The sequence below is a fragment of the Zingiber officinale genome, chromosome 11A (assembly GCF_018446385.1).
Source record: "Zingiber officinale cultivar Zhangliang chromosome 11A, Zo_v1.1, whole genome shotgun sequence".
NCBI lineage: Eukaryota > Viridiplantae > Streptophyta > Magnoliopsida > Zingiberales > Zingiberaceae > Zingiber > Zingiber officinale.
Genome location: NC_056006.1, coordinates 1,275,629 through 1,300,088, shown reverse-complemented (window position 1 = coordinate 1,300,088; position 24,460 = coordinate 1,275,629). Strand labels below are relative to the sequence as shown.

Here is a 24,460-nt window from a genome sequence, read left to right as displayed (position 1 = left end):
ATATCTTTGAATTTTAGATTTTTTAAAATTTTAGAAACTCCAAATCATTGTTGGTGCAATGATAAAAGTTTGAAGCATATTTTGAGGGGGAGGATCTCCGTAAACACATGAATGAAAATTGAGTGTGAATGCTCTAAGATGAGCATTGGATAATGGATTAATGCTTGTGTATGAGCATTTAAGGGCAATGAAGGGTATGGAACCTTCATTGTGATGATATGAAAAACAAGTGAGGTTGTGAATAACACATGAAATAAATCTTGGGAGAAGATTTTTGATGTGTGGCAAAGAGGAGAATGTAGGGTTTAAGTTAGAAAATCCTCCATATTCAAAGGGGGAAAATGTGAAACCCTCATGTTAGGGGGGAGATGTAGAAAACCCTCATTCATGCTTTGGCATGAAGAAGTTGGAGCTATTGAATGAGCCTAACTTAAATGTATTGTCAAATATCAAAAAGGGAGAGATTGATGGTACAATTGTCCTTGGATCAAAGTTGACCAGTTTGACTCAAGCTTGAGTTTGATGTTTGACAATATATGGAGATTGTAGGTACAACTGTCCATTAGGAAGAATGTTGGTGCAACTCTCCTCTTGTCACACTCCGAGGGTAAGGTTGTTCGATGAAAATCGAACAGTATCTCTCCTATATGAATGATAATTGAAACTTGGATACATGATCACAAGACAATACAAAAATAATATATACAGTCCGCACGGCTGAAAACAACCACAACCATGTAAGATAAATAACAACCCACATGATTGGGAGAAAAACATGATAGAAATCATAAGGTAAACTAGAAGAATAAAAGAACAAACTACGAGCCAACCCAGTTTGACATAACAACTATCAAACCGAACAAAAGACTAACATAAAATTTAAAAAAAAAAAATCACACTCAAGTTAATTATTATATAAACATGTTTAGAAAACCAAAATATGAGTAAAAGAAACATCAGAAACAAAACTCTCAATGCAATGTGGGATTGGCAGACAGGATCCTCAAAACAACTCCATACATATGTCATCTACTTGCTACCTGAAGGAAGAAAAATATAATAGGTAGTGAGTCCAAATGACTCCACGAGTAATAGAAGATAATGCATGATAACAATATAAAGAGAGCAAAAGTATATAGTCACAGGAAAATACTTACTATAAAAGTGTGCTACTATAATCGTCTACTAACTAAAGTATAACCAACAATAATAAACCTCCACTAACCTACTCAACCAAGTGTGACCAATAAATCAAGAGTACATATAATACATCCCAACTTGCACGAATAAATACATGACCGACATATGACAAGTATATAACAAGCACTGACTGTGGGAGAACACTCTACCATGGATGATCTGTGAACAGTCAGGCTAAATAAATAATCACTATCTGCAGGTGAACTTGCTACAATGAATGGTCTCATGGGCAGATAAGGTAAGTAAACAGTCACTATCTGCGAGCAAACTCACTACTATGATGGTTTCGTGGGCAGACAGGGTATATACATAGCTGTCTAGCTATATACCACATGCAAACTCGCTACCACAAATGGTCTTGTGGGCAATCATATACATCATGATCGCTAATGACTCTTTCAACCATGAGTGGGAGACAATGGTTGACACGATATACCAACGGTCACTAACGACTCTCTCAACCAAGAGTGAGAGACAATGGTCGACAGGATATACCAACGATCATTAATGACTCTCTCAACCAAGAATGGGAGATAATAGTCGATAGGATATGACAATGTAACAATACGGAGAAGGGTCTAACTTCACTAGTATTTAGGCATAAGTCTGAATAACAGACAAGGTCAAGTAGGATACTTAATATCCTACACTACGGTATGATCTTACAAATGCACATACATGAAAAATATCAAGCCGATAACTTCGTTCAATATTTTACAGCTATGCTACGGTATAGTATTGTTAGAATAATAGTGTGAGCATAAATGGTCATAAATAACATGGATAACAATAAAACTGCATGGATATCACACTACAATAAATATGTTTTTTTGCAGTACGTCATCAACGACATGCAGTTAGAGTGCACCATTAATAATAGTTTTTACACCACACACAATGCCCTCAAAGCGCAGCACGGACGGTGGGCACATGACATCTCTAGCGTAATGGTGGGATCGATTCTCAAGAACTGACAATCTGATATTTACCCTATCATATGCCTATGATATATGTGTCTGTATGTACCTCTCTTCATATTCGTAGGATCAATATTAGAGGATATAAAGATAGTGAATTTATCTATTTATACTGTGTACAATTATGTGTACTGTGAATAAAATAAAATTTTTACAGATGACATCGTAGAGAAAAATGTATTCAACAATAAACTTTTTTACAACATGTATGTAAAGTGTGATGTTGACACATAATATTAACAGCATATGAAGCATACTATTATTATTATTATTATTATTAAACTTTGATATATATATACGACGCATGTAAAAAAAATATACGTGGTTAATAAATATTATTTGCGGCGTTTAAAACTGTTCACTGTTAATAGTGTTCACAAAGTTAAAAATTTTTAAATCCCTACACCTTCATACGCCTTTCGTCGAATCCATTCTACCCAACCCCGAATTCTTTCTCCTCGAAATATTGCTGCTGCGTCCAACCCTAAACTCCTCCACCGAATGTCTCTGCCCAACCCCTCTCCGGCGAACTCCTCTCCACTGAATGCTTGTCCGACGAATCCCTCTCTGTCAAATCCTTCTTTGTCGAATCCCTCTCTGCCGAATCTCAGGATTTCATTGACAAGGCACACAAGAAGACCAAAGCCCAGAGTTCCCTCGTATCCTCGACATTGATATCCAGGCTCGGCCCCGACTCGGAGGCGTACGCCATTGAGCCCGCATCCGACGAATCTCATGAGCCTAACGCCGCCGCATGCGAATCTCTAGTCCGAGGATGCCACTTCACCTCCCCCACCGCCGTAGACGGGTCTTCTGAATTCCAACGTTCGCTGCAGACAGGACTCCCCTTTTCGTGCGAAAGCTAGAGGGAAAAGGTCATTCAAGATCATGTTTTGGGATAAAATCGAGAAAACTACAGGTGAGGGAGACACGTTGCTTGTCCAACTGATTCTTTGCTTTGCGTTCGACAGTTTGGGTCAGAATCTTCAAATGTTTAATCGGGGGTTCCAAGGGAGCAACTCGAAGAACTTCGATCATCTAGCACCTTTAGAAGAGTCTGATTACTTGAAAATAATAAAGGGATTAGTTAATGGAAAGAAATCATATTTTGATGGATTTCTTTCGAAACTGAGTTTTGCAAGGGTTGGAGGCGTATCTACTACTTTGGCGGAGGATGCACCATCGGTCAAAGAAAACAGTGAGAATCATGACAGTGGTGATGATAAGGAGGGGCCTACAACTAGCACTCTTTAGTTACACTGACGATCCTGACAAGAAGAAATTGTTTTCAGTGCAAGACTTCTTCAGTTACACTTAGACAGAAGGTAATTTATTTTTTAGTATTCCTAGTTGTCAAGGTTTTGTAGAATAGTATATTCACTCCTTTTATCACAATGCAACTGAGTTAATGGGTAATACTAGGACAATTAATAGTTTCTTTACCATATAATTATTCTACTGGAGTATTGGACCAATATAAACTGCATCCCTATCTAATGATGGACCATAACATAGATGTTATTATCATGTCGTAGAATCAAGAAAAAGACCTTAATTGGTAAAGAATCAATTGTATTTCAAATAATATTTCCCTTGGTTGATTCTGATTTGTGATTAGGTGTTATTACTTTTGCTATTGTTCACTCTAGACAAACAGAAAAGCTCTAATTTTATTAGCATAGAATCAAAAAAGCATGCTTTATTAATCATTATCATCAGAAAATCTCTCCACTTAAAAATATAAAAAAAAAACACCCCTTATCTGTATTCTATAGCTTTTACCAAGTGCTTCTAAATGTATCCTAAATTCCAAATTGCTATAGACCAGGGCATTAGTTTGTTTTGTTGCATGGCAAGATTTTATTTAACATATGATGCCCTTTTACTGTTAGGAAGTTTAGATATTGTGACTGAATGTCGGATTAATCTATTAGAAGATATAAAACATAGATCTCAAAAATATGTTCATTGGAGTTACTAATATGTAGAAAGGATTCATCTCCACAACCTTGGGTTTGCAAGTAAAAAATAGTCAGCCAAACTTGACACATAGGAGCAAACATACTTTTAAGGTCATAGTGTTGTTACAGATTCACGAACTTGCAAGCTAGCATTTCATTAATCATTATGCCAGCCTTCATCATCATGCATCAGAAGATAGCACAATCATATTACAGATTCACAAACTTGCAAGCTAGCATTTCATTAATCATTATGCCAGCCTTCATCATCATGCATCAGAAGATAGCACATATGGCGGATTTGTGAGATTCTAGTTAGATTTTGCCAATGAATTGAACTACTCAAAGCCTAGGGTTAGCCTATCACATCAGATTGCAAAAATCAAGGTAGGGTTAGGTTTGGATGGCTTTGTTGCATTGGATCCATATATATGCAAAGGATCTAAATCCTAGTTGAAGTGACAATGGTTTTCTACCTTTGCAAAATTAAAATTTGTTTGGTGCTTTTCCCCCAAACTCAAAACACCTAGTTCAGAAATGAATAATCTACTCTGGTAGGTGTTTCGATATATTTACTCCTGGGAAATTTTGAAGAAGTACTGTAAAAATATCTTTGCAGCGAAGGAACTTATTTACAGAGAGAGGCTGCTTGTTGGGAAATGCCCATTAACTCCGGAAGAGGTATTGATTAGTTAGTTCAACTTGTTCATCAAAACAGTGGATTGCATTCTTAATTTTCCATTATAGTTGGCGATTTGCAGATAGGAAGAAATATACATTTTATCACCTGCATTTGCAAAATGCAAATTCCGTTTATCGCTAGCTACCATTGTGGTCTAGCTATCAATCCACATCTTTCTTCAAACAAAATTTTATTTGCCTGCTTACTTCATTCTATTGCAAGTTGTTGACAATACATTGGTTTCTCCCAATTGTATAGGATTTATATCATTCTTTATCTTATTTATGCCAGACTATGGAATATTCTCTGGAGTCAACTTCAACTCTACCTCCTTTCCACCTATTGGAATGCAAGTTCCTATTGTTTATGAATTTGTGTTCATGGACAGATGGATGTTGAGCCACATAGCACTAATTATGTCTTTGTATCTGTAATAATAAATATCTTTGTAATTTGGTGAGGCCATATTTTTCTAATGCTTATTTTTTTTATCATTACCTTTTGTTTTTATGACTTTATCTTGCTGTGTAGGGAGTCAAGGCAGGCGAGGGAGGTGAACTTCCAGGCCACTAAGTTATTGATGATATTGCTGTCATAAGAAATTTCACTGCTGGTGTTGGTCTTATTAGTCCTCCATCACACCATGATATATACTGGATTGAAGATCTTGTGCAGCTTATTTTTGACCTTAAGGTATTTAATCTACATTACTCGTCCCTTTTCTAGTTCTTTTCAATGATAACCTATTGTTATTAAAAAAAATAACAAAAGAAGCATTGTAAGTGTACTTTGAATCTTTGTTCACTAGCATGAAGAGTTTTCGATTTATATTTCTATGACAAGTTGTAAAACTTCCTCTTTTTGTTGTAGAACTCAAATCCTGGTGCCAGAATCAGTGTTAAGCTAGTCTTTGAGGCTGGTGTTGGTGTAGTTGCCAGTGGTGTTGTAAAAGGGCATGCCAACCATGTTTTGATATCATTCAGAAGCAAGATCATGGACTGAAGCTTATCTCTTCATCAAAGGCTGCTCTTGAAAAAGGCTTGCCTGTTTATATTGAGACACCAGTTTACAATTTAAACCGTGCTATTGCTATATATGGTATTATAATTTGTGTATGGTATTATAATTTGCATATGGTATTATAATTGTATGTGGTATATGTATGTGGTATTACAATTTGTGTATGATTGCTATTGATTTCTCTTAACTGCAACGTGTGTTGCGCCATGTGCTGCGAATAGTCTTAATCGCAGCGCGCCGGGCGCTATGAATAGGCTTAATTGCAGTGCGCCGGGCGCTGCAAATAGGCTTAATTGCAGCGTGTCGTGTGCTGCGAATAGGCTTAATTGCAGCGTGAATAGGCTTAATCGCAGCGCGCTGCGGATAGGCTTAATCGCAGCATGCCGGGCGTTGTGAATTAGCTTAATTGTAGGGCGCTATGAATAGCCTTAATCGCAGCGTGTTGCCCGTTGTGAATGTCTTAATTGCAGTGCACATCACATGTTACGAATACTCTTAATCGTAGCATGCGCTATGACTCTGAATGCTCTTAATCGCAGCACATATCGTGTGTTGTCGATGTTTTATAAATTTTAACAGTTTGTAGTTGTGCAACGTGCAATGCGTGTTACTGATAGCATAGTTGCGTGCTGTGAAAAGTGATATTTGTTGTAGTGTCAAAATAAATCAAGATACAAGATCAAGAAATAAAAGATCAAGCTCAAGAAGTAAGAACGAATAGAGTCAAGGTAAATATAGCAATTATCTAAACATAGATCATGTACTAAGGCCAAAGTACTAAAGGAATAAGATAAGTTCTTGCCTTTATCCTTAGCTCATATCGAATAACTCTCATATCGAGATGCTCGTCTCTAATCCAGCTAGTTATTTACTATAATGGACCACTTAACTTAATCAATGTATTTTTGGTATTTAATACTTTGACTTATTTTGATGCACTGATATAAGCATATGAAGTCCAGACAAACGTCTAAGCATCTCATACCATTTTATGTTTTTGAATACACAAGTATGATAATCCTAGTGTGCTTGTAAGATGCTAATTGCCTAAAACTATAAGATCATGATTTCTAGGGGAAGTTTTAGGCTAAGTCCATAATAGTTTTAAAAACCAAGAAAATTGGGGTTTTTTAAAATAGGAGTAACCTAGAAGTTTTAAATTATGTTAACAAAAATATCCTATCCTATAATTAAATTTTCAAAAATTTTATTAGATTATCCAAAGAAAGTAATCAATAAGTAGCTGTATAAGTCAAGTAGATAGATCAAGTCAAGCAAATAATATATACAAGTTCACTGAACAAAATAAAGTCTAATCATCATCGGCAGGTGGAGGTGGGGGTTGATCAATCACACGTAAAGCCTGAAGTATGTCCTACATCTGCTAGTCTATCTGCCTAAATCCAGTGGTCATCTCGTCGTAGAAAGAAGTGAATCCCTCAGAGACTGATTGTCGAATTTGTACGGAAGACTCCTCAACTCTAGCAAGGCGCTCGTCTATGGAAAGTGAGGTCGAAGGCTAGGTCATGGTCGGAAGAGGTGCAAAGAACTCGTCAAATGTAAACTCTGGCATCTCTTCCTCTGTAGTTACGGCTACCTGATTGACCTAGGCTGGAATGACTAGCGAGATACCCTTATCGACCTCGTTCGGAATGGTTCGTTGAGGACCCGCTCCAAGCTAGACCTCCCTGAGTAATGACCTCTATATGTGCTAGGGCTAATTGACGTTGTCTAAACTATCCTACTCACTCAGAGTGAGTACAACCTGGGTGATATCAATCCTTATAGCTGAAAAGATCACTGTCAACACATGGCAATAGGGCATGTGGATGCGTCCCCTAGTGATTCTACTAGATGCACTAATTCCATTATAAAGATGTGTAATGCAATGCTAATGTCTAATCGCTGGCACAATGAGTAATGAAAAAAATGAGTGGGATGATCTCATCATCACAATATCGCAAGATGTTGTAGGATCGAAAAGAAGTTAGATATCTCCACAATTGTATGATATTGTCTATTTTGGGCCTAAGCCCTCATGGTTTTGCTCTTGGGCTCTACCCAAAAGGTCTCATGCCAATGGAGATATTTTCTCTCTTGCTAGGAAAAGAATACAGGAGTTAATATGTATTTCCTAAGTCCAGGGATCTTTTTATAGCCCTTGGAAAATCTTATTCGAAGTTGGAAGGCGCCTTCAATAGGCTAGAAAGCGCATCTAGCAAGTCAAGTTCTATCCATCCAACGATGAACGTTATCTTTGCCAACATTCACTTGGAAGGCACCTTCCATAAGGATGGAAGACGCCTTCGTACTGTTCATCAAAGGCACCTTCCATCCATGGAAGGCGCCTTCTATAGAGAGGCGCGGATGCGCCTTCAACTGCCTTTGAAGGCGCCTCTAGTAGCGCTTGCAGCATCTTATAGCCCTTTGCTGTTCCAATCGCTTGGGTGATTTCGGTCAACTGGAATAAAGCTCACCCGAGCCCATTTTCCCCTTCTCCTCGAGTAGACTTCTGCTCTGGCTTCTCATCCTTCGGAACATCGCGCATGTCCTTCTCGTCCACCGGTGTACTCTTTCGCAACACCTCATCCTTCGGATGCACGGAGTCTGTCGGCTCTTTTCTCGTGTCATCCTTTTTGCTAGATGCGTCTTCTGCTTGACTTCTTATGTTCCTAAGCTCCTGCACACTTAGACATAAGGATCAAATACAACATGACCTAACTGTAACTTGGTTGATCATATCAAAACTGCCCCAGGGTTCAACAATTTGTTCTTCCTGCTCCATTTGTATTTTCACTCGGAGAGTCATTTTCCACTGGAGTTTCACTTCAGAAGTGTCTAGGGCGCTTTTTAGCTTGGCCGCTTTCTCAAGTTCAACTTTGACCAGCTTTGGAGCTTCTTGAAGTTGAGCGTCCAACTCCTTGATCCACTCAAAAGCACGCATGGTAGCTACCTCAGCAGCTTGCTGCTTTAGTGATTCATTTTCTTGTGCTAAGGCATATGATTGTTGAACCACACTCATTCTTATCACCCAGTGCTGAAAGACAAGTGTCAAAATGGGTGAAAAATAGTAAAGTAAGTAAAGTTACCTTGGTTTGCTCATAGCAGTACTCGTTTGCCAAATCCTTAGGGACAAGTTCACTGAGTTAGTTTCCCGCATCTGCTCAGGCGTCTTTTAAATGACCCTCCAACAATATGGGGGCAGTAGGTGAATAGGAGGTCATCAAAGTAATCACGTCCTGGGTAGATGACAAATTAAAGGTAACGGACGAATGATAAGACCAACTTCCTATAGTAGTAGTAGCCTTTGCATAGGGTGATGCAAAGAAGGTTGGCTCTAGAGAGTTGCCCGATCAAGAAAGTGCCTCCTGTGTCGGCCTTGCTCTTGGAGTCAGATTGATGGAAGGATGAACAGATAAAGTTCATTCAAAAGATTATGCCTCCTCTCGAATGGGTTATTCTTGGGCTGACAATGGAGGCAGAGAGGGTGTTTCTAAAGAAGACGCTCGCCACTTAGGAGATGGGGCGGGGGCGAGGGTAAGTTTGTACCCCTTGAATTTTTTCTTAGGGGAAGCATCTTTCTTTGAAGGAAGATCCTCCAATACTGGGAGTGAATCAGGAGGTAGCTCCCCAGAAGTAGTAACCATGATGAACTCTACTGCATGACTTTCGGAGGTCTCCCAGGATGGGAAGGTCATGGGAAGACCTCACTCAGTCAACAGTTCACATTCCTTGGCGCGAAGTTTTTCCCTAGTCAGTATAATTTCTTTATCGACCATGGACTTCAAAATAGCATCCACTGAACAAAATGAAAGAACACTTTAGTTAGCAATAACGCAAGGATTAAATTACTAAATTTTACCGAAGGAACAGGACAACTTCTTTTAGATTGGGCTTAAACCAAAAAGATATAGAAAGCCTTCATTTAACCACTTATGAATGCGGAAACGTTGGTTGCTCAATTTGGGAAGGAAAGAAATAAAGGTAGGATCTCATTTAAACTCTCCAAGGTCAGGGAGAGAAGGAAAGGAGGATTGCCATTCAGTTCGAATATGACATGTCTTCAAAGAAGACTGCTTTTGGTCGAGACTGGAAAAGAAAGACCCTAGGCTCTGTTTTTTTAGGGTAAGAAAGCAGATAAATATTACGAGGAGTAGGAGGGATGTAGAATAAATGAAACAACATGAATATCCTACACACATATCGAAAGACATTTGGGACAAACTGTTATTAAGGGATATGGAAGTATTGGCTTACTTCGAATAAAAAGGGATGGATAGGAAAGCAAAGGTCGGCTGCTAACTGGTCAAAAAAAGAAGGTGATATGGTTAAGAGGGGGATGATGAGAACGATCGTCCAACAAAGGAAAAGTAATATGGTAATTCTTGGGAATTGCATATCTAGAGTAGAGGAAATTTTTGTCAGAATCATCAAGGCTTGAACTGGTAAAGGTGTACCAAGAGGCAAAGGATTCTTGAGCCATAAGGAAGGCGAAAAGCAAATGACTTACTAGATCTCTTAAGGCGCGAGTGAAGAAAAGGTTGAGGAGGAAGGTTCACCGGGAAAGAAGTCGAAGAAGATGAAGTGCAAAGTGCTGAGGTGGTCAACTGTTTAGGGGTTTTATAAAGACTAGTTTAATGGCAACCACTTGATCAAAACGGCATGTGCTCTGGTGCACTTTTGATATGCAAAAGGCTGTGTCATTGAGTCATACAAAGTAGCGTGCATCAGAAGTCATTTCAGAAAATGAAAAAAGAGTCACGTGGCACTAACCCATAAACAGACATTTATGATAGAGGTGACAATCACATTATTCCTCTGACCATGAACATCTCTGCATGGCCTCGATGACCTCACCTAAAGGAACTGGCTGTGAATAGGTGGTTTTTAAAAAAATTACTAACTCCTAAAGACTTAAAAGGAATAGTGGATTATTGAAGGGTCTGGTGAGAAGGTCAAGCGGGCAAAAATAGGACTTGGAACCAGTCAGTCGACTATACCTCCTTCGACTAGACTTGAAGGGGAGGCTAATGATATGAGTTATGATGAATGGACCTGGAAGGTGACGTGGTAGAAGAAGTCAAGATGACGAGGCAGTCAAACTTGAAAAAGAGTAATATCCCCTCATCTGGCATGGATTAGTCGCTCAGTGCTAAGCTTCTTAGATTCCACCAGACCAAGTTATAATCCAGTTGGGGAAGGATGATCAACCCTTAAACCAAGTGAATCGGGGAGCCTAGTGTCTCAGGGCCGGCTAGATTTTAAGGTGAGTATGAATAAGATCGGCCGACCTTAAGGGCTGACCTGAACGATTGACTCATTCCACAATAGACCAATTACTGGTGAACAAAAGGTATGTAAACTTGTCCAGTTATAAAGTTAAACAGACTTATATATCCCGACCGTACAAAAACTAGAGCAGGACAAATACAACCCAACCTGGTATATTAATCCAGGCTCTTAGAGTGAAGTGGGTCTTTTCTAGGTAACTTATCATACGCTCGGTCAGGTAAAGAGATAACTGGACATACGACACTTATATTATTATCACATGAACATAATTCTAGCACAACATATATTATTATTAAAGGGATTTCTCGAGAGCATGATACACTCTACCATTCTCCAATGAGTATCTTAATGCTACGCAAAATGTGGTTGAGCAACTTAATACGATGCATAGCAGTGAAATATACAGAATGCAATTGAACAACTCAATAAAAGCAACCATCTTAAGGACCGGCAAGATTATATTCAACCAACAATATCATCTTAATAAAGCGACTGCCTTAAGGATCGGTCGGATTATATTCAGTCAATAGACATCCTAACAGGGAGACCGACTTAAGGATCGGTCGGATTATATTCAGTCAATAGCATCATCCTAACAGTGAGGCCAACTTAAGGATCGATCGGATTATATTCAGTTGACAACATCATCTCAACGGGGTGGCTGGCTTAAGGACCAGTCGAATCATGTTCAGCAGACAATATCCTGATAGCTTGTCATAATAACAACTTTATATCAAAGAATGTTCTTCTGGAAACTTCTTCAGTTCATGTCTCCCATCAGCAGACCAATAATAAGAGCATATTCTTTCATCAACCTCAGTAATAATAGAAGAAGCTATAAACGATAAAAGAGGTATACATATGGGTAAAATAAAGATTCCTTGGACGATTATGGTGAACTGCTTAACAAACTTTGACACATTTTGCCACCTCATGATTGTGAAGGTTACGTAAGGTGGTAAATTTCTCTCCGTGATGAAGGTACGCTCACTAACATCTGTAACTCTACTCTTGCGCATACGTTTTGACGGTTCTTCCATTAGTTCGGACTAGGACTGACTTGAGAGTCAGAGGGCTTTTGCCAGGAACTCTCCATAGTTTCTAGGCACTAACATTTTGTTGGATTGTCTCCTTGTGCACAAGAACAAAGTAAAAGCTTCATTTGGGAGAGAAAGGTCTTTTGACGACCAATCACTCATCTATCGTGCCCAACATATCATCTCTGTAGGTCTTAGACAAGGTCATTCAGTATGAAAAGTCATCTTCATTAAAAAGCGAGAGGCGAGCAGTACTGTATCCTTCATTTTGGACCATATGATTATTGAAATAGGAGAAACTTAAATAGATACCAAGACTTGGTCTTGGGGTAAGTAGTGTGGGAAAAAGAAGAGAATAAAGCTTGAGTGGTGTTTGTACCAATTTCGAGCAGTTCGAAGAAATCAAAATGAAAAACTTATCTGAAGAGACAACAGTACTAGTTTAAATTGATTCAAAAAACATAAAACTGAAATAAAAAAAATAGAAAATAAATCTGTTTCTTGATTAGTGGTTGCACCAATTCAGAACTAACATAGCTCTGATATCATTTGTAGGATCATTATGCATGTGAGAGGGGGGGGGGGGGGGGGGGAATCATGCGGTTTTAAAAATCTATCTTTTTTAATTTTTAGTATGCAGCGAATAAAATAAAGCAGAAATCGAAAAACACAAGTGCATAAGGAGTTACTTGGTTCAAAGCCTTCGGTGACTCCTACTCCAAGACTCATGATCCCTTAGACCGTATCGACAAGTAATCCACTATAAGCCTTTTCCAAAACCACCAAAAGAGAGAATTAAATACAAGTACGAAGAACTAGAAAAGTATAACAACCTACACTTTCTTTTTACAAGTATGAAAAATGTACATTAATATTAAATCGTTACCAACATTTTTATAGAGTCTGACTGGGCTTGTGTGTCGGTGTTAGTCTGCAAGCCCCGGTCGAATGTCTCAGAGTTATATCACAGCAGCAGAGCATAGTCGAAGCAGCGAAGGAGTTGTTGAAGCTCGTACACAAGTTTTGTTGTGAAAGCTACTCGAATAGGGCATATATAGGCTGTTGAGGGCGCCTCCATCTTCGTCTGAGGTGCATCCAGTAGCAACCTCTATCCCTTTATCTTTGGAAATGTTAAGCAGCATGAACTGCAGCCTATATCCACCTGAGGGCATCTTCTAGGTGCTCTGAGGCACCTTCGTGCCAAGCTCCAGGGTGCCTTCAACCACATGGAAGGCTCCTCCGCTACTTTCCATGCGGGTCTTTGATCAAGGCAGCCGAGGCACCTCAAATCGCCTAGGAGGCCCCTCGAGCACTATTCACCCGAGTGTTTCTTGTTCATTTTTACTTCTGCAAAATACATTAGTCCAAAAATAAAGTGTAACCTGAAAAATAAAGTTAGCACAATAATAAAATAGTATTATTAATTAGATCTTGTTTGTCCAAGACCAGGATCTAGTCATGATCTTAGTTTAGGTTTCCAAAATGGACATAGACTGGACTTGCATCTAAAGTCCTTAATTGGGACTCGTCCTCACTAGAACACCCTCCTTCAGTGATTTACCTTACTTACTATGCAGAATCGCTTGACTCTACTTTGGTCCACTAGGTCTTCCCTTAAGTTGTTAGGTCCTCAAACCTAACTAGATTTCAGCCAGCTGTCAGATCCCGCGGACCTAACTGGACTTTCCACCAGATATCGGGTTACTTTTTTACCTATTTGTCCTTCTATATCAGCTATTAGACCCTTCAAACCAAGCTGAATTTTAGCCTGGTGTCAGACCAATCAAGTCCTACATACTTGGTAGAAAGGTTAGATCACACAACATCTAACTTTAATCCATTTGTCATTTATCATAACTTAGGTTTGATTATTGGTACCAACTGCATCAAAAAAAAGGACATCTTTCAAAACAATATTTGATAAAATAATTATTAATTCAGCCAAAGCATGCACGAGGCAATTTTTCACGCCCTAGGTAGTCTCTGCCAAAAGAAATTTCGACAGCATCTCCCCTGTACGAGTGACAATATGAAAATTTCTACAATGCCCTCAGGGTCACATAAACCTTGATTCGGCGGTAAGAACAGGAGACCCCCGTCCTGGGGAGTCAACGCCACGTGGAAGTCAAAGGGCCATGTGGCCGATCGGAGAAAGATTGACTGACCAAACGCCTTAGAAAAGATCAAATCGATATGCCGACCGGAGAAGGGTGGGCCGACCGCCCGGCCGGCCTACCGGTGTCCAATTGATGGCAGAAGGCGCTCCGGCGAGGGTCGGGGTTCCGGCGCTCGCTAAACAGGATCGTAGGGCCGAGCGGATGGCACGCTCGGCCGAAGACATAAGGTAGAATACTGCTAACAGTCTCCACAGAGCACATTACCGAGAATCTCCCCAAGTAGATCACTATATATCACCGACTGGACGTAAGGCGAGTGATGGCCGGCCGGAGGCCCGGCAGGGAGTAAGGAGAAAAGGACAAGGGACATCTTCTGACAGCGGACATGCTCTATAATCCGGCCATACTCCAAATCTTACGACAAAGGGTCCCGATGTCCCATCGAAGACATGCTTGGACTGTAGCAGTATGGTGTCAGGTAAGCATGCTGACAGGCCCTTAGTGGGGTATGGGCTGAGGACACGTGTTTACCTAGGTATGTGTGCCCGGGCTCCTCCCGAGCTCTATATAAGGAGCTTTGCACTTCATCAGAGGTATGCATTCTACGATATCTGGAGCCACTTCTTTGTTGAGCTTTGCCTGACTTGAGCGTCGGAGGGTCGTCGCCGGGAATCCCTTCCCAGCCCGACTTCCCTGCAGGTTCGCCGGAGGACCATACGATCTGTCGGGGATCTACGTCAGCAACGCGGAGAGCGCCACGTGCCTAGCGTCCGTTGATTCAGCGTTCGGACAGGATCAATTTGGCGCCGTCTGTGGGAACGCTCCTGAATCCCATCGGAAGCAATGGACGAAGCTGGACGACAGCACTCGGTGATGCTCTCCACAGAGGAGCTTGACGCTCTAATCGAAACGAGAGCAGCTAAGCTTGTGGAACAAAGGCAGAAGTCGCAAGCCGACCGAATTGAGCAGCAAGCAACATCAGCGTCGGGTGGCCGAGCGGAAGCACCGCCAGCCACAGTTCCATTCCATCGAGCCCTATTCCGCACTCCTGAAGCAGCAGCAGTTAATCGGGATCGAGGGTCTCCATCAGATGAAATGCCAAGACGAGATAGCAGAAAAGGCAAGGCCCCCCGAACGAACGCCTCGCCCGAGCGGATCAACCGTCAATTCTCGAAGGCCATCCTGCGGGATCCCCTACCAAAGCACTATGTGCCCCCGGTGATCGGCGAATACAACGGAACCACCGACCCGGATGATCATTTGGGTAAGTTCGACAACACAGCTACTCTTCATCAATACACAGATGGGGTGAAGTGCCGAGTTTTTCTTACCACCCTCTCGGGATCGGCCCAACGATGGTTTCGGAGGTTACCGGACGGATCCATCACAAGTTTTAAAGACTTTCGAACGGCTTTCCTTCACCACTTCGCAAGCAGTCGGCGCTATCAGAAGACTAGTGTCAGTCTGTTTGCCATCAAACAGGAAGCCCGCGAATCGCTCCGAGCTTATATCCAGCGGTTCAACAGGGTGGCCATGGATATTCCAACGGCCACCTCGGAAACCATGATGAACGCCTTCACACAAGGCCTCGTGGACGAGGACTTCTTCCGATCGCTCATTCGGAAACCGACCCAAGACTACGACCATATGCTACACCGGGCCAACGAATACATCAACGTGGAGGAAGCCCAAGCAGCCCGAAGAAAGGAAACTACCACCGAACAGGCTCCCCACACCGAGCGGAAACCGAATACCGCTCATCAGCCGCCCAGAGGACCGAGGGCCGAAGCAATCCGCTCCCCCCATGTGAGGTCCCACGTGCAAGAGGTAGCTGCCGCGCGGCCTAAGCCAAAGAAGATCCGAAATTTGGCCAATAGCCACATGCAGGAGGCCATGGGGGTAAGTTCTTTTTCTCCGAAGTTTTGTATGCATTCTTTCCAATCGGCCACTAACAGCTTCTAATTTTCTTTTGCCAGAGATGGGTGGAGGAGATAGCTGTCTCTAACCGCCTAGCGATGGTGGATGAGGAATTGAGACAACTGAAGGCGACAGGCGGTCCGTCCGACTCTCAAGGCCCTTCGTATGCCGAACTGCAAAGGGAGCTGAAGAAAGCTCAAGATTTGTTGGCGGCCGAGCAGAAGAAGACGGCCGACCAGGCTCACCATCTGGCCGAGCTTGAGCGAGTGAAAAAATCTCTAGATCACAAGGTAAGCTTGGCGACTGAGCGGAAGAACACGACCATCTCCGACCTGGAGAAAAAGAATGTGGAGGCTCGGGGCCTAGAGCAGAAAGTAAAGGAGCTGATGGACCAGCTCGATGGCGAGAAAGCAATCCACTCGGCTGACGCACTCAAGCATATAGATGAGCTGAAAACTCTGCAGGAGTCCCTCGCCGCGTCTCAATTGGCCTTTAAAGAATACCAAGAGGCCGAGCCGAGCCGGGTCGCTGCTTTGAGACAGAATTACATCCGCTCGCCCGAATTTTCAGAAAAAGTTTGCGAGCGGATGTATACTGCCTTCGACCTTGCCATGGCCGCCACCACTACCTACTTGAAGTCCAAGGTGCAACTTCCCGAGTCCTTCGTCATCCCGGCTGCAGATCAGGTGGCGCTCCTTGATAATATCCCCAAGGATCTTTATGATTATTTAGAGTAGAAGCTTAAATGTAATCTAGCCGTTCAGCTATAAACTACCCCTTTTTGTAATTTGGCTGCTCGGCCTTATTTTCTGTAATCTCCTTTTGCTTTCTGTTTCTTTGATATGATATCTTGAATGGAAGTTTATCTGTGCGTCGTCCGCTCGCCCTTTATCACACCTCTAGTATTTTGTGTAATCTTTCCGCTCGGCTAAATATGTAATGTTCCGCTTAGATATCAGAGGTCGTTCACTAGATGCCGATGAATTACCTTTGGGTATAGGGCCGAGCGGATCGGATACAGGAGCAGTCGAACGATATTGACGCTTTGATAGCAGAGTTCCTTGGACACTTGCAGTCCTTATTGCCCTCATCCGCTCGGAGGGTTTATAGACGCCGGCTCGCCTCTCGATTTTTAACGTCGGAGCTCGACGGTCTTTCGCTCGGAGGGTTTATAGACGCCGGCTCGTCTCTCGATTTTTAACGTCGGAGCTCGACGGTCTTCCGCTCGAATGATTTATAGACGCCGGCTCGTCTCTCGATTTTTAACGTCGGAGCTCGACGGTCTTCCGCTCGGCTTATTTATAGACGCCGGCTCGTCTCTCGATATTTAACGTCGGAGCTCGATGGTCTTCCACTCGGATGATTTATAGACGCCGGCTCGTCTCTCGATATTTAACGTCGGAGCTCGACGGTCTTCCGCTCGGCTTATTTATAGACGCCGGCTCGTCTCTCGATTTTTAACGTCGGAGCTCGACGGTCTTCCGCTCGGATGATTTATAGACGCCGGCTCGTCTCTCGATTTTTAACGTCGGAGCTCGACGGTCTTCCGCTCGGCTTATTTATAGACGTCGGCTCGTCTCTCGATATTTAACGTCGGAGCTCGACGGTCTTCCGCTCGGCTTATTTATAGACGTCGGCTCGTCTCTCGATTTTTAACGTCGGAGCTCGACGGTCTTCCGCTCGGCTTATTTATAGACGCCGGCTCGTCTCTCGATTTTTAACGTCGGAGCTCGACGGTCTTCCGCTCGGATGATTTATAGACGCCGGCTCGTCTCTCGATTTTTAACGTCGGAGCTCGACGGTCTTCCGCTCGGCTTATTTATAGACGCCGGCTCGTCTCTCGATATTTAACGTCGGAGCTCGACGGTCTTTCGCTCGGATGATTTATAGACTCCGGCTCGTCTCTCGATTTTTAACATCGGAGCTCGACGGTCTTCCGCTCGGATGATTTATAGACGCCGGCTCGTCTCTCGATATTTAACGTCGGAGCTCGACGGTCTTCCGCTCGGCATCTCTTTGGTCGAGGTTGCTCCTCTTCCCGAGCGGAACCTTCCTCCTGGACAGTTGGTCCTCCGCTAGGGGTGGCTCCTCTTGCCTCGTGCTGATAAGAGGCCTGAGCGGCCGACCCTTCATGAGTCCCGCTCTCCCCTTCATGCGAGCCGACTGGATGGATGCTGAGCGCCTCCATCTCCCTTGCTGCCGCGGCTTCGAGCGCCGCCGCCTTTCTCTTCAGGATGCCAGCCATCACCGACTCCATGACGGTGTTCGCTGCAAAGGAAAACAGAGAAAATAAGTTAGCAATTAAAATGAATTTACCAAGTGGAATTCTTACCGAAGCCGCTCGGGAGTGGGGTTCTGATCGGGCTCAAGCCGAAGATGTACATAACCACTTCTAGAAGAAACTTGTTGATGTCAAGCCGCAGACCGGATAGCATGTTGGCGGCGTGTAGATAATCCGGTCGGGTCTTGAATTTTTTGAGTTCTGGGGAGAGTGGATTTCCGACCTGCCATTTGGTTCGGAAGGGAGCCCGCTCGGGATGGCGAATGTAAAAAAAGAATTCTTTCCAATGCTTATTGGAAGAAGGAAGTTTATTGAAGAAAACCAAGCCGGGCCGAGCTTGGAACATATAAGTGCCCGACTCGGACTGCTTAGGGTAGTAGAAATAGTAGAAAACCTCTGGTCGGAGGGAAATGTTATGGATTTTGAAGAGGACGACTACACCACATAGAAGGCGGAAAGTATTGGGGACTAGGCTTCCGAGCGGAATGCCAAAAAAGTTGCAAACTTCTACAAAGAAGGGATGAATGGGAAAGCGCAGACCGGCTGTAAATTGGTCGCGGAAAACACAAAAAGCTCCGCACGGCGGTTTGTTTGGCCGAGAGGAGTCGGAGGGTAGGATGATTTCAAGGTTGGAGGGGATGTCGAAGCTGTTAATCAAAGCATCGGCGTCGCGCCGATCGAAGCGCGACTCCATGGTGGTGTACCATTGGCCGAAAGTTTCGTCTTCGGGTTGGGAAGATTGGGCCATCGTGCGATCGGATAAAACCAAAAACGACGAAGGTAGAGGGCAAAAACAAGAAGATTGCGACGGAACAGTAACCCGAGTACGAAAACTAAAGAAAGAAGTGCAAAGAAAGCGCAAGAACTGAAGGGAGAAAGAAGAGTCTTACGACGAGGAAAAGGATCGAGGAAGGGACGCCGGAGATTGTCGGAGAACAGGAGAGGGATCGCCGAAGCACCAAAACACCAGGACAGAGATCGGAATCGCCAACGCAAATGCGGTGAAGACGGGAGGGCGAAGAATTTATAGGGTGGAGGCCGAGCGGCCTCCACCGTTGGATCCAGGGCACGAAAACCATAGCGTGCATCGTGCCGTCCATTTCGAACCGCCTCGATCCCATCAGAGCACCATGCCGCCGCCGTATGATTACGACAGCACCGCCACGTGGCCTTCATCAACTGGGACGCATTTAATGCGTGTGCGCTTGACCTTAATGAGGGAGGTAGGCGGAAAATTCGAAGAGACGCTAAAAAATGTTGGGCGTTGATTGGCGTTTCGGCTACCCCCTTTGTGTCCGAGCAGATGGTGGTTGCATGAAGCTGCTCGGCCCAACCGATGATCCAGTCAGTCGGACTAATCGCCTCCTTTGACTGGACTTGAAGGGGAGGCAAGTGATCCGGCGGTAAGAACAGGAGACCCTCGTCCTGGGGAGTCAACGCCACGTGGAAGTCAAAGGGTCATGTGGCCGATCGGAGAAGGATTGACTGACCAGACGCCTTAGAAAAGATTAAATCGATATGCCGACCGGAGAAGGGTGGGTCGACCGCCCGGCCGGCCTACCGGTGTCCAATTGATGGTAGAAGGTGCTCCGGCGGGGGTCGAGGTTCCGACGCTCGCTGAACAGGATCGTAGGGCTGAGCGGATGGCACACTCTGTCACGCCCCCAGAGGAGTCCCTGTCCGAGAAAATTTCGGCAGCATCTCCCCTGTACGGCGGACAATCAAAAATTTCTACAAGCACTAAATACTCAGCCACAGGCGGCTGGAATCATAACAATAAATAAAATCAATCACCACGCAGTTTATATATATATTCAGCCTCTGGCTGACACAACCACGCAGTAATAAAATAAACAACGTAGTAATACTCTGACTCGAAATCAACCCTACTCAACTACACTCGTAAAGCCCAAATCCGATTTTCCTTACCTCTTCTGCCGTCCAGGCAGGCATGTAGTAGTATAAAATCGAAAACAAATCCATCAACGAGACAACTTATATGATATCTAAGTAATCAACATCCAAATCCAAATATAGTCAAGTGAAAATCAAAAATAATACAAACGATAGCAAATATCTGGAGGTCTGCAGGACCAGCACTACGTGCAGTGAGGACTAGCGACTGGAACTCCCTCCTGACAGCATCAACCTGAAAATATCAACAATGGAGGCGGGGTGAGTCCAACACTCAGCAGGTACAGTTGATATGCAAAGTAAAGAAACAACACCTAGCACTAATCATGCGTACAGTCTCCTGATAAGAAAGATAAGAATGCATCTGAAATAAACAGGAGAATACTGTACTAACCAGGTCCTGAGTATAAAGTCAAACAGTCCGAGGGATAAGGAAATCCTGTATGCATGTCAAATATAGGCATCCAAACAATATGCAGCATATAAATGCAGCAAACACAAACACAAGCAATAAATGCATCATGCATATGATGCCAATGATGCGTCCTGGTCACCCCTGACGCCAGTCGATCATCTCATACAAAAGTGAGGCCGAGTGGGTAGGGCTGTGACAACCGTGCACTCTGTCGTCACTACTCCTGATGAGTGACCGAGTGGACGGGATGCTGTCGGAGTACACCTATCCTCCTACCCCAAATCATAGATGGGGGAGCGCAATGCTCTCAACTCCCGGTACTCAAATACGGGGAGGAATCCCTGCCGGATAACACGTTATGTCACACTACCCATGAGCGGACCAACGGTGCCTAACAGAGTCCCTGCTGCAACACACTCATCCTGAATCGACCACTAACCCATGAGTGGTGGTGTGTGCAGATCCATGTAACTGGCGATGTGCTCAATAATAATGGAGCGGACTATCGCACAGCATGCAATCATGCAAATGATGCATGGCAATAACCATATAAACATCCTGACCTAATCCATACATATATAAAAATGCATCATAGGTCAACGAATCCAAAACAATCCAAAGGTATACAGAAGGTATAAAACCTAGGTCCTGAACATGGTCAAGCATGGCATATCACTACCCCTATAAGCATGTATAAACAGGTAAAATATACCTGAGATGCAAAACCAATCAATCAATCAAGCATGTAAGATTTGGGTAGTGATTAACCGAAAACAGATAAGAAACACAATTAATGCAACATGTTAATTTAATTACTAAGCATATCAAATGACATAAGTCAAAAGTACCCGCCTCCGAAAATAGAAAGGATCGTATCCAGTCAAATTCCGACGCCGAGATACCCGTCTCGCGTCAAGGTCCTGTGTCACCAATATAAACATAATGTATTTAGCTAACCCAAATGTATAGCTAAATAAAATCCTTAAGGCTAAATTAGGAAAAACCCAAATCCACTCAAGCCACATATCACGATTAAATAGAATTAGGGCACCCTAACAAGTCCACAACTAGAATGAAATCTAGTACATATACAAACTTACCTCTACAATTTGTCCAAATCTGGTTGGAAACGTTGCTACTGTAAATCAACAGTCGGAGCAAGATTAAATTGCCAATCTCCCAAACCGATAAACCTAAATCACAATTCCAACACCTTCACTAATCAAATTAAAGGCAAACTCAGTAAAAATTATACCACCTACACCTTACCTAAATTCACAGCAAGTATCACTGATCCACTGAAGGTTTGTTACTGCCAACAAGGGTTGATTGCTGCTGGAAACCTCAAATTTACACTGCGGAATCACTGCTGAAACCACTTGTTATTACCTCATCCGAAAAACCTTACTATGAAGAGGAGATAAAGCTCAGGCACGGGAGAACACCGGCAGTGGTACTCGGTTGCCAGCGAGATGGAGGATTAGGGCACGGTGTAATCTCTGTGTGTCGACGTCCAGTGGCTACTGATTACCGCGATGGGGCCGAGAACAAAGGTGTCTGGCGGTGGCTCGTCGGACCAGAGGAGAAGAGAGGAAGTCTCAGTGGCCGACGCTGCTTCGATCCAAAGAGGGCAGCGGCAAGGGATCGGCAGAGGAAAGGCAGCCGGCTGCCGGCGCTAGGCTGAGGAGGAGCGACGTCGGCGAGGCGCTAGGGCAGAAAAAGAGAAGATGTAAGAGGAGAGGAGGAAACCGAGAAGAGGAAATGGAGAAAACCGCCGTGAGCGCCGGTTAGGGCTCGGCGTCGGGAATGGCTCGGGCGTATTCGGCGAAGGAGAAGAAAAGAAAACAAATAAAGGAATAAAGCAAAAAGAAATATAAAAGGAAAAGGAAATATAAACATTTCCTCATTTAAATAGGATAGCCTAAACAGGTTTTTCCGGGTCCCGTTCTTGTCCCCGTTAACTCGTCCATACGAGCTCCGAAAAATTCCCGAAAAATTTCCAAAAATTCCGAAAAATTCCCTTATTAATATTCGCCTATTTTCCGGTATTTTACATTCTCCCCCACTAATAAAAATTTGGTCCCCAAATTTCGTTATCTACCATCAGCACATACTAACAACAGGTAAAGAGTATAAAATGCTGAACGGTAAATTAAATCACATATCTCAAGTGAAAAGATGGAGGTATCGAGCTCGGATAGTATCCTCGAGCTCCCAAGTAGCCTCCTCGTCCGAATGATGCTGCCATCCCACTTTAACCAGCCGGATAGTCTTATTCCGCAACTGACGCTCTTTCTGATCGAGAATCCGTACCGGAATCTCCTCATAAGTGACGTCAGGATGAACGAAAACTGAGATATCTGTCAACACATGTATCAGATCGGGTACGTATCTCCTCAGCGTAGATACGTGGAATACGGCGTGAACGCCTACCAAGGACGGCAATAGTGCCAACCGATAAACTACTGCTCCAATCCTTTCCGAGATCTGGAAAGGTCCAATGTATCGCGGAGCTAGCTTACCTCTGAGGTCAATCTCTTCACCCCTTTCGTGGGTGAAACTCATAAAAATACCTGGTCGCAAATGGAGAACTCTAAGGGTCTCCGACTCCGGTCAGCATAACACTTCTGGCAGTCTTATGCCTCTGACATCCTCTGCTGATAACATGGACCACTTTGCCTCACGTTGAGCTCCATGAGGTCTCAACACTGGGTCTCTCGGATTCTCGTCCTGATCGACGACTGAGCAACTATGGTAACAAGAATACCCTGCTCTGTCTGTCCCTGTTCCTCCATGTCTAACTCAGAGAAATCCTGAATCAAATCTGTGTCCACAACTCGGTGACAAGCTAAAGTCCCTCTGGACCTCTAGCTAAGTGCATCGGTAACCACATTAGCTTTTCCCAGGTGATAGCTAATGGTACAATCATAATACTTCAGGAACTCCATCTATCTCCTCGGTCGAAGATTAAGTTCCTTCTGAGTGAACAGATATTTGAGACTCCGATGGGCAGTGAGAATCTCAATGTAATATCATACAGGTACTGCCGCCACATCTTCAGGGCAAAAATAACAGCGGCCAACTCCAGATCATGAACTGAGTATTTTCTTCTCAGGCTCCCTCAACTATCGAGAAGCATATAAGAATACTCTACCGTGCTGCACCAGAACAACACTCATACCCTGTAGAGACGCGTCGGTATAGAGGACAAATTCGTCCTCTTCCGAAGGTAAAAAAAACCAAAAATCAAAGCAGACACTAATCTCCGCTTCAGCTCCTAGAAGCTGGTCTTGCAATCCTCAGTCCAAATAACTTCACGCCTTTCATAGTCACGCGTGAACGTAGCATAGCTATGCGGAAGCAACCCTCGACGAAAGGTCTGTAATATCCTGTGAGTCACAAAAGACTGCGGATCTCCTACACTGATTTCGGCTACTCCCAACGGTAACAACTTCTATCTCCTGTGGAACCACGGTACACTCCTACTGGTGACCGTGTGTCCTAAACATCATAACAAAAGACAATCCAAACCAGCACTACTGATAATCACATATAGATGTTCTTGTCGAATCATCTCTAGATCTATGCAAAAAATGATGTGCGCGACTCACCGCGGATCCGAAATAGATCACAACATCGTCCAAAAA

General features: G+C 43.4%; 1 long non-coding RNA gene across 3 annotated transcripts; it reads left to right on the top strand.

Annotated features, from left to right (window-relative positions):
* The first annotated feature begins 2,607 nt into the window (after nt 1-2,607).
* On the top strand, nt 2,608-5,982 carry LOC122031699. Of its 3 annotated transcripts, XR_006125835.1 has the most exons (4): nt 2,608-3,502; nt 4,758-4,819; nt 5,352-5,513; nt 5,691-5,982. It is a non-coding gene; the product is annotated as an uncharacterized LOC122031699 (long non-coding RNA). The 3 variants fall into 3 exon arrangements; XR_006125833.1 differs by lacking the exon at nt 4,758-4,819; XR_006125834.1 differs by having other exon boundaries at nt 4,758-5,513.
* The last annotated feature ends 18,478 nt before the right edge of the window (nt 5,983-24,460 follow it).